We start from the raw sequence: 15,955 nt of genomic DNA, 5'->3' as shown, positions 1-15,955 counted from the left end.
AGGCTACTACAAGGGTTGATGGTCTATGTCCTATAGGCATATGGGAACTGAGTTCATGATCTCCATCTGTATACTTTGAGGAAGGGCACGAGAAGGGAGATAATAGTGATGTTTAAATACCTATGTGGCCCAACTATACATGAGTTGACTCCCCTTTTATTAGACAGCAAATCCAGAGTAAGAGGGCAGGGGAAGCAGTGCTAGGCTCTGCAGTACTGTATGGCATTACGTTGTTACAGAAGGTAAGGTAAATGCATGAAATAGTTTTGGAATTCCAGTAGGTGTAGGAGTAGTAGATGAATGAAATAGTTTCTGAATTCGGAAAGGCATTGGATAGGCACATGGACTCTCTGGGAGAGAAGAGGAGTTAATTGTTGCTGTGGAGGGTTATACTGGCTGGACATTTTGGTCTTTATCTGCCCTTATGTTTTTTTCTAGGTGGCTTTGCTTGTGTCCTCAGACTGGGTTACGAGAACTGCAAAGCGCTGAGCTAGGTGCTGGGAGCCAAACTGCTTTGTTTGACTCATTTTCTGCAATTTTGGGTGCCAGAGGTGCATTGCTCCTTTCTCATATGGAGCAGCCACATGTTCTATTAGTACTGTATGGTTTGTTTGTAGGATGATTTTGGAAGATGGTTCACTGAACATTTGCTGGTGTGGGAATTTTATGGAAGTTATGAAATTGGTACTGAAATTGGTTGTGGGTGCGTGTGATCCAGTGTCCATGTGCAGGTTTTACTTGTTTGTTTGTTTTTTGTATGAGGGTTTGGTGACATTTGTTTGCAGTATTGCCTGATGTGTGCACTTAGCAGCTTATCGAGTGGGTGAGCTGGCACCTTCTCGACCTGCTATTGTGTTCACGGGGTAGCTCTCTGGAGATGTTGGGTTGACTGCAGGTTAAATGCAATTGCCTATTCCCCAGTCACCTGCTTTGGAAGGATCAGGAATTTGGATTCTTTTGTACATGTGTGTGGAGTAACGGGAATGTGCAGTATCTTGTGTACCATTCTAGTGGGCTGGGGAGGATAGTCTTAGCTGTTTCTGAGTCCAGTGGGGCATGGACTATAGATTTTATGGTTAGGTGTATGGAGCATTTGTTGGTAGTGACTCTTGCTAATCTTTTTTCAGCAAAGACAATTTCCTAATCTCCTATTCTGTTTCACTCCTGATTCTTTTGGTGGGTTGTGACATTTGTTCAGCAAAGGGAGAGGATTTCATACTGCCCCTGAGGCGGGATCTTTGTCTGTGTTTTCCCTAATGCCCCCACCCCTTTTGTTTTGTTTGGTCCTCTATTGAGTGTGTAAGGAGGATTGGGACATGGTTGCTATTGAGTGATTGTATAAATGGGTTTAATACTGAGCTTTTGGAGTTACGGATAGCTTTTGGGGGTTTAGAGTGGTTTCTCATGAGTTTGTTGCAGCTGTTTTCCCTGGACATTATTGTCCTGATGCTGTCTACCTTTCAGGCATAGGTTTGGCCAATTTTATTGGGGTATAAGAACATAAGAACATAAGAAATGCCTCTACTGGGTCAGACCTGAGGTCCATCGTGCCCAGCAGTCCGCTCACGCGGCGGCCCAACAGGTCCAGGATACTCTTTAGGATTTGTTGGAGACTTGTTTTAAAGCTGTTGGCCGCCGCTTATGTGGTGGGGGAGCGGTGACAAGCTCGAGGCTGTCACAGCTTATGGCGGAAAATGGGGTTTGGCCCAGTTGGATCTGGGAGATGAGCAGTTAATAAATAAACAAATGTAACACTTGTATGCGATACCGCTGTGAAGGGAAGCATGGCCTTGCGTCACCGTGGATCATGTTTGGGGGAGGGGAAGCATGGCCTTGTGTCACTGTGGGTCATGTTGGGGGAATGTTATAAATTTAAAGACTTAACGAGAGCTAGGTTTGACACCGAATAGCTCCCTGGGTGTGTTTGAAATATGCATTGGGGGTTTGTTGGTTTTTGACACAGATTGTATTGTAAGTGGAAATAATATTCAGAAAGATAATAAAGCTGCGGCCAAATATTTATTCCAATAAAACTGAGTTGTGTGATTATTGATTGATGGTGATTAGCTTTCAGTTGCAGGTGACGGGAATGCGAATGTTAATGTTATAACCAATAATCAACTTTTATATCTCAGTGCCAGCATCTATTACATGCAACATTGTAATTTCTTGAATAAGATATTAATTTTTCTTTTCCCATCCTCCAAGTACCCTATTTTTCCTGCAGCCCTCATAATTCACATTTAACATCTTTCCTTTCTCAAATCTGACACATTTCACTCACTATATATATAATATAATCATTTTCCCTACCTTTGAAGTCCGGTGACTTTATTTGTCAGTGGTTTTAACTATGTTTCCTGGCACATTTGGCTATGAACTATTTTTCAATGTTTCCTGGCCATTGGTAGCTTGAGTTTTGCTTTAGCTGTGATTTCAGCACACAGTTGTCTTGCATGCATTTGACTATGAATGCGGACGGTGAAATTATGCGGGTGCACGAACGACGAAACTTTGATTTGCACATGCGCTCTTAGCGTTTTATTATTATATATAAATAACCATGTAGTCGCGCTTTTTTACAGCACCCTATTATTGCTATACTCGTTTATCATGCAATTCACAAGGGAGGCAAAATTATGCGAGTGTACGAACAATGAAACTTTGATCTGCACATGCGCTCTCAGCGTTTTATTATTATATATAAATAACCGTGTAGTCGCACTTTTCTACAGTGCCCTATTGTTGCTACATTCGTTTATCTTGCAATTCACTAGCGCACATCTTATATAGCTTAAACCGTTAGCGTGGAAGCCACATGGGAGGTGAAATTATGCGAGTGCACGGACAACGAAACTTTGATCTGAGCAAGTGCACTCATCATTTTATTATCATACAGTCGCTTATCTTGCAATTTCGTTGCAAGCATCTTATATAGCTTTGAACAGTAAAAAAGTAAGGAAATGAAAATATAAACATACCTGCAAATGAAGAAATTTGGAAGTAGTGTCGCTCTCATCAAAGGCGAGTGAAATCCGTGCAAGACAAATACCTGTTATAGAGCAAGTTCTAGCAAGACCAGAAACTTTACCTATAATGGACACAGTCAGGCAGCGAAAGAAAGGCGGGCTGTTCTCAGCACATATAAAAGGAGTAAACGTAACCATAGTAATGAAAATGCATTCACGTGACTTATATTCAAAGCACAAAGAGGCTAGGTAACCATAGTGATAAAGATGCACTTGCAAAATACCGTCACGTTTATGTGAATGTGGGCGTGAATCATTTATGTGAACGTGCACGTGATTGTGTTGTTAACCTTTTGTAGCGTGCTCCATTTTGTGGTGCGCTCAATTGTCTTCGCTCAATTATCTTCGCTCAGTTGTCATTGTGCTCAATTGTCTTATGCTCAATTGTCTTGCGCTGAATTGTCATTGCGCTGAATTGTCGTTGCGCTGAATTGTTGTTGAGCTTAATTGTCATACGCTCAATTGTCTTGTGCTCAGTTGTCTGCGTGTAATTGTCCAGGTGCTTTTCTCTTGCATGCATTTGACTTGCCACCCCCACATATGTCACCTCCTCCCCCACCCCACAATATTTGTCCCCAGATAGTAAGTCATATGTGTACCAAGTTTGGTTGAAATCTCTCTATGCGTTTCAGAGTTATGTTGATTATTCATCTCAACGAGCCCGAAAACACTATGGGCAGAAACTAAAATATGTCATTTTTAATCATTTTTACACATCACCCCTTCCCACTCCCACAGTGTTTGTACCCAGATTGTAAGTAATGTATATGCCAAGTTTGGTTGAAATCTGTCCTTGCATTTCAGAGTTATGCTGGAACGTACATACATACACACACACAGATACATCCGATTTTATATATATATAGATTTGTTTAAGAACATTTATAATTTGCAATTCTAATGCTCACTCACCTGGCACAGTTAAAACACAATGAAACTTAGGATCTGATATTCAAAATGATTTAACTGGTCAGTGATGGTCACTAGCTGGTAAAATCACAGATAGCTGGCTATCCCCAAATACTCAATGGGAGATAATTGGTTATCTCTACTGCATATTAACAGTTAGCCTATAGCCATGAGCTGATTTTTCTAAGGTTATAACGAGCATCTACAAAGGCTAAGATTTGATATCAGGAATAGATGTCATTTCAAATGACCCTCTTGGATACCCAGGCCAGATGTACCTCTTGTATTAAAGAAGGCAGAGGCAAGATCAAATGGATTCCAAGCATAAACAACATGCTGTCATTGAATTTTTGATGAATGACGGGGTGCAGACAGCCCGACATTCACACCATCTATATACGTTGCTCATGTCAATGTTATCATCTCCTTAAACAATCTCTAATCTTTTGTGGATGCATGGCTCACCATACACTATAAGGGGGTTAAAGAGAGATGTGTTCCTGGTTCTTTATATGTGAACTTCACTGCATTGCTCCTTAAGGTGCCCCACTGCTTTGCTGGGATGTCTGTGTTGCCTGTCTATTAAAAATTATGGCTCCTCTTTCATCCCAATGGTTCAAAAAGATACAGTAGATGCACTGAAGAAAAACACATCTGAGAAATGGGCATTTCTGAAACAAAACTACATTGTGCTGTTTCAAAAATGGTCATATTCAGCAAAATATCTAAACTCAGATTTGGATTTTATATTGAAAATGCACCTCTACATATTCTTTTTTTTTTAGATACGGTGACCGTGTGAATTGCATAGTAATTTTATTCCACAATTTAGGACCCATATGCCCAAATTTATGTGAATATTTAGAAAAACCACTAGCTCATTCCCACTTCCCAATACCTTCCCGAATCCCCAAAGCAACCTCATCTACTCTTTATCTCCTCTAGAAATTACCAGATATCTTCCTCATATAATACGTTTTTTGTAATTCTTTTGTAATCCGCCTTGAACCGCAAGGCAATGGCGGAATAGAAATCTCTAATGTAATGTAATGTAATTTCACTCAAAATCTAAAGAATTGTTTTGAGATAAGTGTAAAAGTCTAGATAGCACATATGGTAATAATAAATCTTTTAAATAAGATGGACCATTTCAAAAAAAGCATGCAGTGAACCATAGACAAAATATTAAATTCCACCCTCCACTCTATCAGTGGATTGTCACCAATTCTGTTTCTGAATATAGTATTTTTTTAGGAAATAATGCTACCTTCTATGGCAAATAATATGATAATCTCTGTCGGTCTCCATTCCACATGGTGACATTTCCAGAACCAGAGAAAAGCATGTCTTTCAGTGCATGTGCAAGGGCATACACAGCATTATAAATGTGTAGTATCTTTATCTATACTACAGGATTTCATGATGCTTTGGGGGCACTGGTTTTCACACAGTCCAGTCCACCAACTTTTAATTATACTAAATTTAGGAAACATAATGGGATTTACCTCACATATACATTTTAAAAAGCTTAGAATATGTTTCTTTATTCTTGTGACTAATAAGGTGTTATTCTTTAAATTGAATTCCTTTGCATAGGTAAAGTAGAAATCAAAGTCAGTTATGGTGATAAAAACTTTGCCAGCTATCTCTAGAATATTTATCTCTCCCAACATACTCCATGTACCTTCCGTATGAAAAAGGCAAATGAATATATTAGTTGATGATTTATGAATAGTCATTAATTTTGTCAATTTTTTCTTGTGGGCAAAACATGGATGTTATTGATTATTTCTATGCATTCAATGCAGGCTCCATTCTGCTCAATCCTTTCTTTCAAGATATAGATAAACCTCAGACTGCTGGCATTATCAGATGCAATGATACCAACCCAAGTCCAGTTGAAATATTTCAGTAATTTCACAATCCCAGTAGTGATGTTAAGAATACTTTGCATAGTCTAATATAGATATGGAAATACATAAGAACATAAGAATTGCCGCTGCTAAGTCACACCAGTGGTCCAACGTGCCCAGCAGTCTACTTCCACCATGGCCCCTAGATCAAAGACCAGTGCCCTAACTGAGTCTAGCCTCACCTGCTTATGTACTGATTCAGCAGGAACTTGTCTAACTTTGTCTTGAATCCCTGGAAGATGTTTTCCCCTATAACAGTCTCCGGAAGAACGTTCCAGATTTCTACCACTCTCTGGGTCTTCCTTTGCTGGCTGGAGCTCATCAGATTGTGTACGTCAAGGTGATCAATGATATGGTCCTTTATCAACACCACTACCATCTTTCCCGGTACTGAGGCCAGACTCACTGGTCTGTAGTTTCCCGGAACTCCCCTCAAACCTTTCTTGAAGTTCGGCGTAACATTCGCCACTTTCCAGTCTTCCGGGATCCTTCCTAATTTGATCGACAGATTGGCTATTAGTTGAAGCAATTCAGCTATAGCCTCTTACAGTTCCTCGATTACCCTCGGATGGATGCCGTCTGGTCCCGGGGATTTATCATTTTTAAGCCTATCAATCTGCCTGCATACCTCTTCTAGACTGACCGTCAGCCCTGTCAGTTTCCCATCTTCATTTCCTGCATATAGCCTGTCAGCTTCTGGTATATTGTATATATCCTCTTCGGTAAATACAGATGCAAAAAATGTGTTCAGTTTGTTGGCAATGTCTTTGTCCTCCTTTAGTACTCCCTTTATTCCATGTCATCCAATGGCCACACCCTTCCTTCGCGGGTCATTTTCCCTTACTTTATTGAAAGAGCAGCTTGAAGTTTTTTGCCTCCTTGTCTATTTTTTCCTTATAGTCTCTTTTGGCCCCTCTTACCACCTTATGGCACCTGCTTTGATGTTGTTTGTGCTTTTTCCAGTTTTCTTCCATTTTTAACCTTTTTCATTCCTTAAACGAAGTCTTCTTGTCTCTGATCGCTTCCTTCATTGCTACAGTGAGCCATGCCGGTTCCTTGTTATTTTTCCTCTATGATCCCTTGTTGATACATGGTATATATAGATTTTGTGCCTCAGTGATTGTGTCCTTAAAAAGGGACCATGCTTGCTCTAGCGTTTTTGCAGTGCTTATCTTCTTCTTTATTGAAATGATTCTGAGAAGAATAGCTGATCTGTCAAGAAATCTAGGGGTCCTTTTACTAAGGTGTGCTAAGCCTGTTTCTTTGTTTTTTAATGCAGTAAAGATTTAGCTTTCCAGAAAACATTCACCAATTTTGTTTATAATTTCCATCACTTAAATCAATTAAGCTATTCTGTCAACTTGCCCCCTCTTCTACAAAGCCACGGTAGCCCATAGAGATATAAAGGGCTTCGGGGCTGTTACCGAATGGCAGCCACTAGCATGGCTTTGTAGAAGAGGAGGTTAATGCTTCTTTTAGTTATCAAGCTCCAACTATTTGGAATAAACTTCCTCTCACTGCTAGATCAGAAACTAATTGTCTAGTTTTTAGAAAGCTTTTAAAAACAGTTTTATATAAGACATTTTTGAACTGATTGTTTTTATGAAATTTTTTTCAATATTGTTTGTTTCTGATCATCTGCTTTATTGTAATCTGCCTGAAACTCATAAGGGCTATGGCAGAATATAAAAAGCTCTGTAATGTAATGATTAATGTAAAAGAATGAATTGATTTTTATCTATTTAAAAATATTACATGTTCAGAGTCCATTCAAACAGCTGCAAATTGTTAGATAGACCTCTGATCATATCCTGATGTTCTCTTTCTTCACCTGCAGAGATTGATTTATTAAGTATGGGGTTTATTGGTGGGATTTTGAGTACTAAGAGCTTAGCAATTTAAATATATATAATTGTATGTGTAACTAGGGAATACAATCTTTATCAAGGAAGAGGGGAGAAGCTATTGGCCCTGGTCGAGGGCGATGCAGTGTTTTCCTCTGCTGCCCCGGGTGTTTACCATCTTGCCTGCTCCCTCCTCTATCTTGCTGCAGTGTTTGTATGTTTGTGCGGCCCCAGAAACATTTTGGCCCAGGGAAGCCAAAAGGTTGGACACCCCTGCCCTAGAGTAATAGATTAGTAATGTACAGTCTAATGCTTCTGGACACCATCTGGACAGTACACATTAAAAAGATGCCCCCAAATAATGACTTCCTAGCTCCAGAGCAGACTCTCAGCCTTCTGAAGCTACTCCCCTTCCTGAGGCCACCCCCTCCTTCAAACATATTATCAGACCCTTGAGTCAACCCTATTTCCCAGAAGCAACTGTTTCTAAAGTCCCATTCCCAGACCCCTCATTCACCTGAAGTCACCCCCAGCCGCTTAGTATTCAAGGTGTAACTTCACCATAAAGCGATGCAAAGGCATAATAACATTTTCATCTTTGTTTTCCATTCATTTAGTGTGGGCAAACTAGATGGGCCGTGGCCCTTTTCTGCCCTCATGTTCTATGTTTCTATCCTCAACAATGACACCTACTGTAGATCCTTTTCCTGCGCAGTGACTCCTAATGTGGAACACTGAAGATCCTCTTTTCCACATGCATCATTTTGAAGCCCAGTCTCCCAGTCTCACAAGGTCCTCTTTCAATTTTTAATACCATTAGCATTCACACTTTGTCACCTTTACATCCACAATCATACCAATAAATACACCACCAAATATTTGTGGATCAATCAATTTGGCCACAGATTTATTTTATCCCCAAGACCTTATCAAACATTATACAATTTCATATCAAATTCCAACAATACCTCGAATAACATTTCACCCCCTTAGGGAGCTAGTTTCAGTGCTGAAACTAGCTCTCCATTAAACTGTATCCTTCAACATCCCCTAAAACAGGGCTGCCCAAGTCCGGTCCTCGAGATCTACTGGCAGGCCAGGTTTTCTGGATATCCACAATGAATATGCATGAGAGAGATTTGTCTGTACTGCCTTCTTGGTATGCAAATCTCTCTCATGCATGTTGTTCATTGTGGATATCCAGAAAATCTGGCCTGCCAGTAGATCTCGAGGACCGGACTTGGGCAGCCCTGCTCTAAAACATGGCCCACAGTAATGCCAGGCCATGCTTCCCTCACAGTGGTGCTGCCTATGAGGTTCAAATGTCATCATTTATCATATGTATATTTACATACCTCAACTGTGCTAAAGCACTTTTTATGCTCACCCCTTATTTTGTTATAAGTAAGCTGCAACCCCCCCCCAACCCAACATAATCCCTTTTAAAAACAAACACAATTACCACAACATAAACCAAGGGAAGGAAGGAGGGGAAATTTCCTAAGCCCCATCCTACCCTACCCTTTCCTTTTCTCCACAAATCTTCCAAACTGCCAATAGCTTCTCCCCTCTTCCTTGATAAAGATTGTATTCCCTAGTTACACATACAATTATATATATTTAAATTGCTAAGCTCTTAGTACTCAAAATCCCACCAATAAACCCCATACTTAATAAATCAATCTCTGCAGGTGAAGAAAGAGAACATCAGGATATGATCAGAGGTCTATCTAACAATTTGCAGCTGTTTGAATGGACTCTGAACATGTAATATTTTTAAATAGATAAAAATCAATTCATTCTTTTACATTAATCATTACATTACAGAGCTTTTTATATTCTGCCATAGCCCTTATGAGTTTCAGGCAGATTACAATAAAGCAGATGATCAGAAACAAACAATATTGAAAAAAATTTCATAAAAACAATCAGTTCAAAAATGTCTTATATAAAACTGTTTTTAAAAGCTTTCTAAAAACTAGACAATTAGTTTCTGATCTAGCAGTGAGAGGAAGTTTATTCCAAATAGTTGGAGCTTGATAACTAAAAGAAGCATTAACCTCCTCTTCTACAAAGCCATGCTAGTGGCTGCCATTCGGTAACAGCCCCGAAGCCCTTTATATCTCTATGGGCTACCGTGGCTTTGTAGAAGAGGGGGCAAGTTGACAGAATAGCTTAATTGATTTAAGTGATGGAAATTATAAACAAAATTGGTGAATGTTTTCTGGAAAGCTAAATCTTTACTGCATTAAAAAACAAAGAAACAGGTGAAAGAGCCCCATCAGCTATGAGTTGATTCATTTTCATGGATTATGATTTTAGAAAACTACTCCTAGGAAAAAAAAATATTTAGCAATAAAAAAAGGAAAAATATTCTTATTAAGCAATAGACTTATGGCCAGAGAGGATGAATTTCTATAAATGATGCCTAGGTTGAAATGTTGGTTCCACTTATCTGGCAATAGCATGACCAATATTACCACAATGATCATGAGACCAGATGTAGAAGCCTAAGAGAACAAACTAGGCAAGGTTGTGCATTTCCAACAGAAGGCTGAACTGATTAATAATTATTTTTGCTCTGTGTTTCTGCTCTGTGTTCATGGATGAAAGACCGGGGGTAGGACTACAAGTGAACATAAATAGGAATGGATGTGTAATAGACTAGAAAAGTTTCTCAGAAGACTTTGTGAGGAATTAGCTAAATCAAAAGCAGACAAAATGATGGGGCCTGACAGGACGCCTGGCTCACTTACTATGGAAGGCTTTAAACTAGGTGAGCCGGGGGAGGGGACCCTCTGTCACTCAAGTTGGGTAAGTAACTCGGAGGTAAGAAATCGCGCGCATACTGAAGGGGACAGAGGGAGGGAGGGAGGTAGAGCGAAGTGAGAATACAAGCAAAGAAATAGTTGAGGTGGCTGGTCTTGCATTAGGTACAGGAATTCTAAATGCTTCTAAACCTTTGGTTCATAAGGTTATTCCTGTGCAGTTAGCCACACAATGTTGCCTGCCAGTGCAGAAGCATGATCGTAGTGAAACTCACTCAGAGGCTGCTGTTGTTTCTGTTTGGGCACAAGATTGTGGGGAAAGGTACACAGAAATTTTGTTTGAGGGCAAAGATCCTGAACCACAAACACAGCATCCAGTACTTCCTCCAGCAACAGCACTGGTGCCTAAGATGGAGGAGAGGAGTCTGAGTAGACCTATCTCTTTAGCATATGGCTCTCCAGCTTGGTCATTTGTTAAACCAGAGGGCTCTGTTAGGCTCACTATACACTCTCGGGCCCTAACTAAGATTTCAAAGCCTGTAGTACCAGTGGCTTCCTCTTACTCTGACATTACTGTGAAATTTAACCCTACATGTGCATTTTTCTCTGTCCTAGACATGACTAATGATTTTTGGAATTTGCCCCTTGCCTCTGAATACCAGGACACGACAGTGCAGACGAAAGAAGACAAATCTAGCCTGCACCTGACTTCTGCACCGCAGTACCCACTCCTCCGAGTGCAGTGGGACCCAGGTGGCAGACATGTGGTCCAGGTCGGCCTGAATGGAACATGGACAAAGTTTGCATTAAGTGATCTTGAGGATGCTGCTAATTTGAAATGTTTTTTTTCTTTTTCTTAGCAGCAGTTCGATATATACATAGCCATCCCAGACCAATTTTGGTACAAAGATATTTCTAATGTTTTCCAAGGTTCCTCTTTATCACTGCAGAGATAAAGACATTCCAAAGAAGATATTAGCTTTATGCCTTTTCTGAATATGAGATGGTTATGATATGCATATTGTACTACTCAGGTGCTCATCTTTGCTGTGTTTTTCTATAACAATGTGTTTATTTGCAGAGTTAAATTCAGCCCTGCACACTTGACAGAGGGAAGAATAGCCTTACGCCTTTTATGTGGTCTGTGCCATGTGGTCTGTCTTTTGTCTATTTGTTTTAGTTTAGGGGGTACCCCAGGATATATAACATTGGCCATTTCTAGAGCTCTTTTCCCCATTTTTTTTTTTAACTAGCCCAATTGTGCAATGTTCTTTTTACCTATTGTTTCATATCCTAAATGTAGCTTAGTTAGGGTTATATTTTTAAGTAAAGGTTTCACTTTTTATACCGTGTTAATTCTATGCTCCTCACTAGATTCAGTACACATTTCTGACATAATTTTTTTTATATATACATTCAGTACAGAATTATGGTCTCTCTGAAGTGCCATAATAGTTATATGCAGCACACAAAAACATATCTTTTTGGAATGTCTGATTAAGAACCTTAAGTACCTGAATATTGTCTGTCTTTTGCCATAACTATACCAAGTAAATGCATTAATATTGTTACATGTTGCCACATTCAGTACAGGCAACCTGGTCTCTCTCTCGGGTTGGATCACACTGGAAGTACAGCTGCTGAATGATATCGGGACTCTTTTCAAATCCCTCCCTGTATGCACAGACATCATTTCATCTCAAGGGTGAACACCACTAATTTCCAGTGACTGAAAGATCCTGTGCAGACATCGTTTCATCCCAAGCGTGCATCTCACCAGTTTAAAGAGACTGTAATTCATCTTCCTGCACCCTGTCCGCAAAGATCTCCTACTCCTCTACTTCTTCACACACATTGTTTTACCTTGGAGCTGGACATTTTTGTTTTCACCTATTCTTTCCACAAAACATTTCCTGTTCCTTGGATCCCCGGATTCATGACAGCCACCTTCCTAAGAACGCTTTGCTGTACAGTTCAACTTATTTACTGAACAATACCTGGTGTAGTCATTCAGCTCTGTTCTCCATCACCATTAATGGGACAACCTACTCCACACCTCTGGTTACTAATGATTCTATGGACATTCCAGAATTTATTTCATATGCTGTTCATCCACTACCTCTTGGTATGGGCAATGAGACATTGCAAAAGCTGCTGAACTTTACTGAACTCCATACTTACATTGAACAATTTAAGAAAACCTCCAAAGAAGTGAATCATACTATCACTTTTGAAAATGGACACATTGCACAAACTGTAGAAAATTTGCTACGAGACGCTCATGTCTCAGTTTGGGAACTTTTCTTTGGGTATTCGCCCACTGCAAACCACGTATTTAATGTTTTAATTCACCCTATCATTATCTTAATTATTGTACAAATTTTGCTATGTATTATTATGATTTTCCTTTGCTGTAAAGTGAAACACATGTACATTTCTTTACAACGCATATCATACAAAGTTCCTTCTAACAACGCATATCATACAAAGTTCCTTCTAACTTTTAAGGCAGTTATACATGTATTTCCAGTATCTTCTCTGACACATGCTAATTTGGCTAATTTGGTTCTAATTTGGTTTTAATTTGGCATGGCCTATTGCATTACCATTACCAGGTTCAGAGATAATATTATCCCATATCCCATACTTAGATACTCTCTCAGGACATCTTGGTACCTTTACACCTGAACCTCTTGAAAAAGCTTCCTGCATCCCTTATGCACCGTTCATTCGCTCAATGACGGGTAAGATATAAGCATACTGGGATCCCCGCCCAGATGATGGCCTATACAACCTAAGACAGAGGTTTGAACTCATAATGGGAACTGTTTACGGACTATTCAACCTATCTTCATAGCTTGGAGATTCTGCAGGACAGGGGACGTGCTGTTGGAGGTAAGCGAGGGTACCACAAGCTTGCCCTCATTTCAAAGAATAAAAATAAAAAAAATATGGGAGATGTCAGCATAGCTATCGCTACCATGCAGCATTTTTAGTTGGCATTACTTATGTCAGCGAATGCCTATGGGAAATTATATCAATCTGACTCTGGCATGTGAATGCAGATAGACCCTGAGGGCAGGGAAACTGTTTTAAGTAGCCCTGATTGAATCATGACTAGCTAAAAGGTGTTAATGTCTGATTAAGAGGGTGCTTAGGATAATGGGTCCAGGTGCACAGATCAAGAAGATAGGCTGCTTGAATGGGACAAAGAAGCCAGAGACTAATCCCATCTCCATGCCTGCAAGTATCACACCCTCCTTTATCAATTAAATTAACCATTGTTTCAAACAGTTTACAAATTCTAAACAGAAAGATACTGGGACATACAATAGTTTCTATATCCAGAATAAGATTCCAAGGTATAAAAGCCTCTTCTCTGCTCTATCAATCTATCTATCTATCTCTTGGCTCTTGGCTCTCTTGTCCTTTCTTTCTTTCTCTCTCTCTCTGGCTCTCCCTAGAACTTCAGACTCTCTGTCTCTTTGTCTCTGAACTATGTAAGGCAGGGAAACTGCGTTGCTCTCTGCTTAATTGTAATGCTTATAAATATTGCTTTTCTGTAAGCCTATTTCTCTAATATATTCTTTATGCAATCACCTCTGGCTGTGCCTCTTTGATTCTACTTCCTGGTGAGTCATCTGTGAGGGAATTGAACCTGGGACCTGGCGTTTGTCAGGGCGCCTCTCACTTAACCCCTACCACCTAATATTGTGGGGGCCACTAACAAACCTGATACTCACCTGGAGTACTGTGTCCAGTTTTGGAGGCCACATTATCAAAAAGATGTGAAGAGAATGGAGTCAATCCAGAGAATGGCCACTAGGATGATCTCAGGACTTAAAGACATCACATATGAAGAACGTCTAACCAGACTACACCTATATTCTCTCGAGGAACGCAGAGAAAGAGGGGACATGATAGAAACATTCAAATACTTCACGGGTCACATTGAAGTGGAGGAAGAATTATTTTTTCTTACGGGCCCCACAGCAACAAGAGGGCATCCACTAAAACTTAAGGGGGGAAGATTTCATGGCGACACCAGGAAATACTTCTTCACCGAACGGGTGATTGTTCGATGGAATAAACTTCCACGCCATGTGGTCGAGGCTAGTAGCGTGCTCGACTTAAAAAGTCAATGGGACAAACAGGTGGGGGTTATGCATAAAAGATGGGTACACCAGGGAGGGAGGGTTCTCGAGTGGGCAGACTTGTTGGGCCGCCGGCCCTCTTCTGCCGTCTTATTCTATGTTTCTATGTTTCTAAGGGTACTCAAGGAACTCAGAGAGGTTCTGGTGGCTCCATTGTCTCATTTTTTTAATACTTCCTTAGAGTCCAGTGTGGTCCTGGAGGACTGGAGAAGAACAGATGTGGTTCCTTTGTACAAGATCGGAAGAAAGGAGAAGGTTGGGAATTACAGGTCTGGAAATGCTTCTTAAGCAGAGGATAGTAAGCTTTCTAGAATCTTATGGACTGCAGGACCCAAGGCAGCATGGTTTTATGAGAGGCAGGTCTTGTCAGCCAAATATTAATTTATTTCTTTGACTGGGTGACCAAACAGATGGATATGGGAGGGACACTAGATGTAGTATATTTGGTCTTTAGCAAAGCTTTTGACATGGTGCCACCTAAGTGACTGACAAACTGAACACATGCAGTATGGAACCCAAAGTGACAAACTGGATTAAAAGCTGATTAAGTAGAAGGAGACAAAGGGAAGTGGTAAATTGAGTTTGCACGGAGGATAAGGATGTTGTTAGTGGAGTGTCACAGGGTCTGTCTTTGGGCCAGCTCTATTTAACATCATTGTGAGTGATATTGAGGAAGGACTGTCTGGAAAAGTTTGTCTTTTTGTAGATTATACTAAGCTCAGTAATAGGGTAGACACTGGAGAGTGTGGATAACATGAGGAGGGATCTGGCAAAGCTTGAAGAATGGTCTGATAATTGGCAACTATGATTTAATGCTAAAAAATGCATGGTCATTTTGGGCTGCAAAAAACCTGGAGAGTTGAAGTACTTCTGTGTGTGAAAGATGAGTGGGACTTGGGGGTGATTGTGTCTGATGATCAGGGTGGCAAAACAGATATAAAAGGTGATGTTAAAGCCAGGAGGATGCTTGGGTGCATAAGGAGAGGAATGGCCAATAGGAAAAGGGAGGTGAGAATGCCATTGTGTAAGCGTCTGGTGTCTGGTGAGGCCCCATTTGGAATAATATGTGCAATTTTGGAGAGCCCCACCTTAAAAAAGATAAAAATAGGATGGAGTCAGTCCAGAGGGCCGCTATAAATTTGGTTAGTACTCTTTGTCATAAATTGTATTGGGACAGACTTAGAGACCTTAATATGTAAACTTTGAAGGAAAGATGAGAGAGAGAGAGAGAGAGAGAGAGATGGTTTTTTTTTCAAATGAAGGAAAACTCCAAAAGGAGAAGGCATAGGATGAAGTTAAGAGATGAGAGGCTCAGGAGTAATGTAAGAAAATACTTCT

Source organism: Geotrypetes seraphini, chromosome 12, assembly GCF_902459505.1.
Source record: "Geotrypetes seraphini chromosome 12, aGeoSer1.1, whole genome shotgun sequence".
NCBI lineage: Eukaryota > Metazoa > Chordata > Amphibia > Gymnophiona > Dermophiidae > Geotrypetes > Geotrypetes seraphini.
This window is presented reverse-complemented; position numbering follows the sequence as displayed.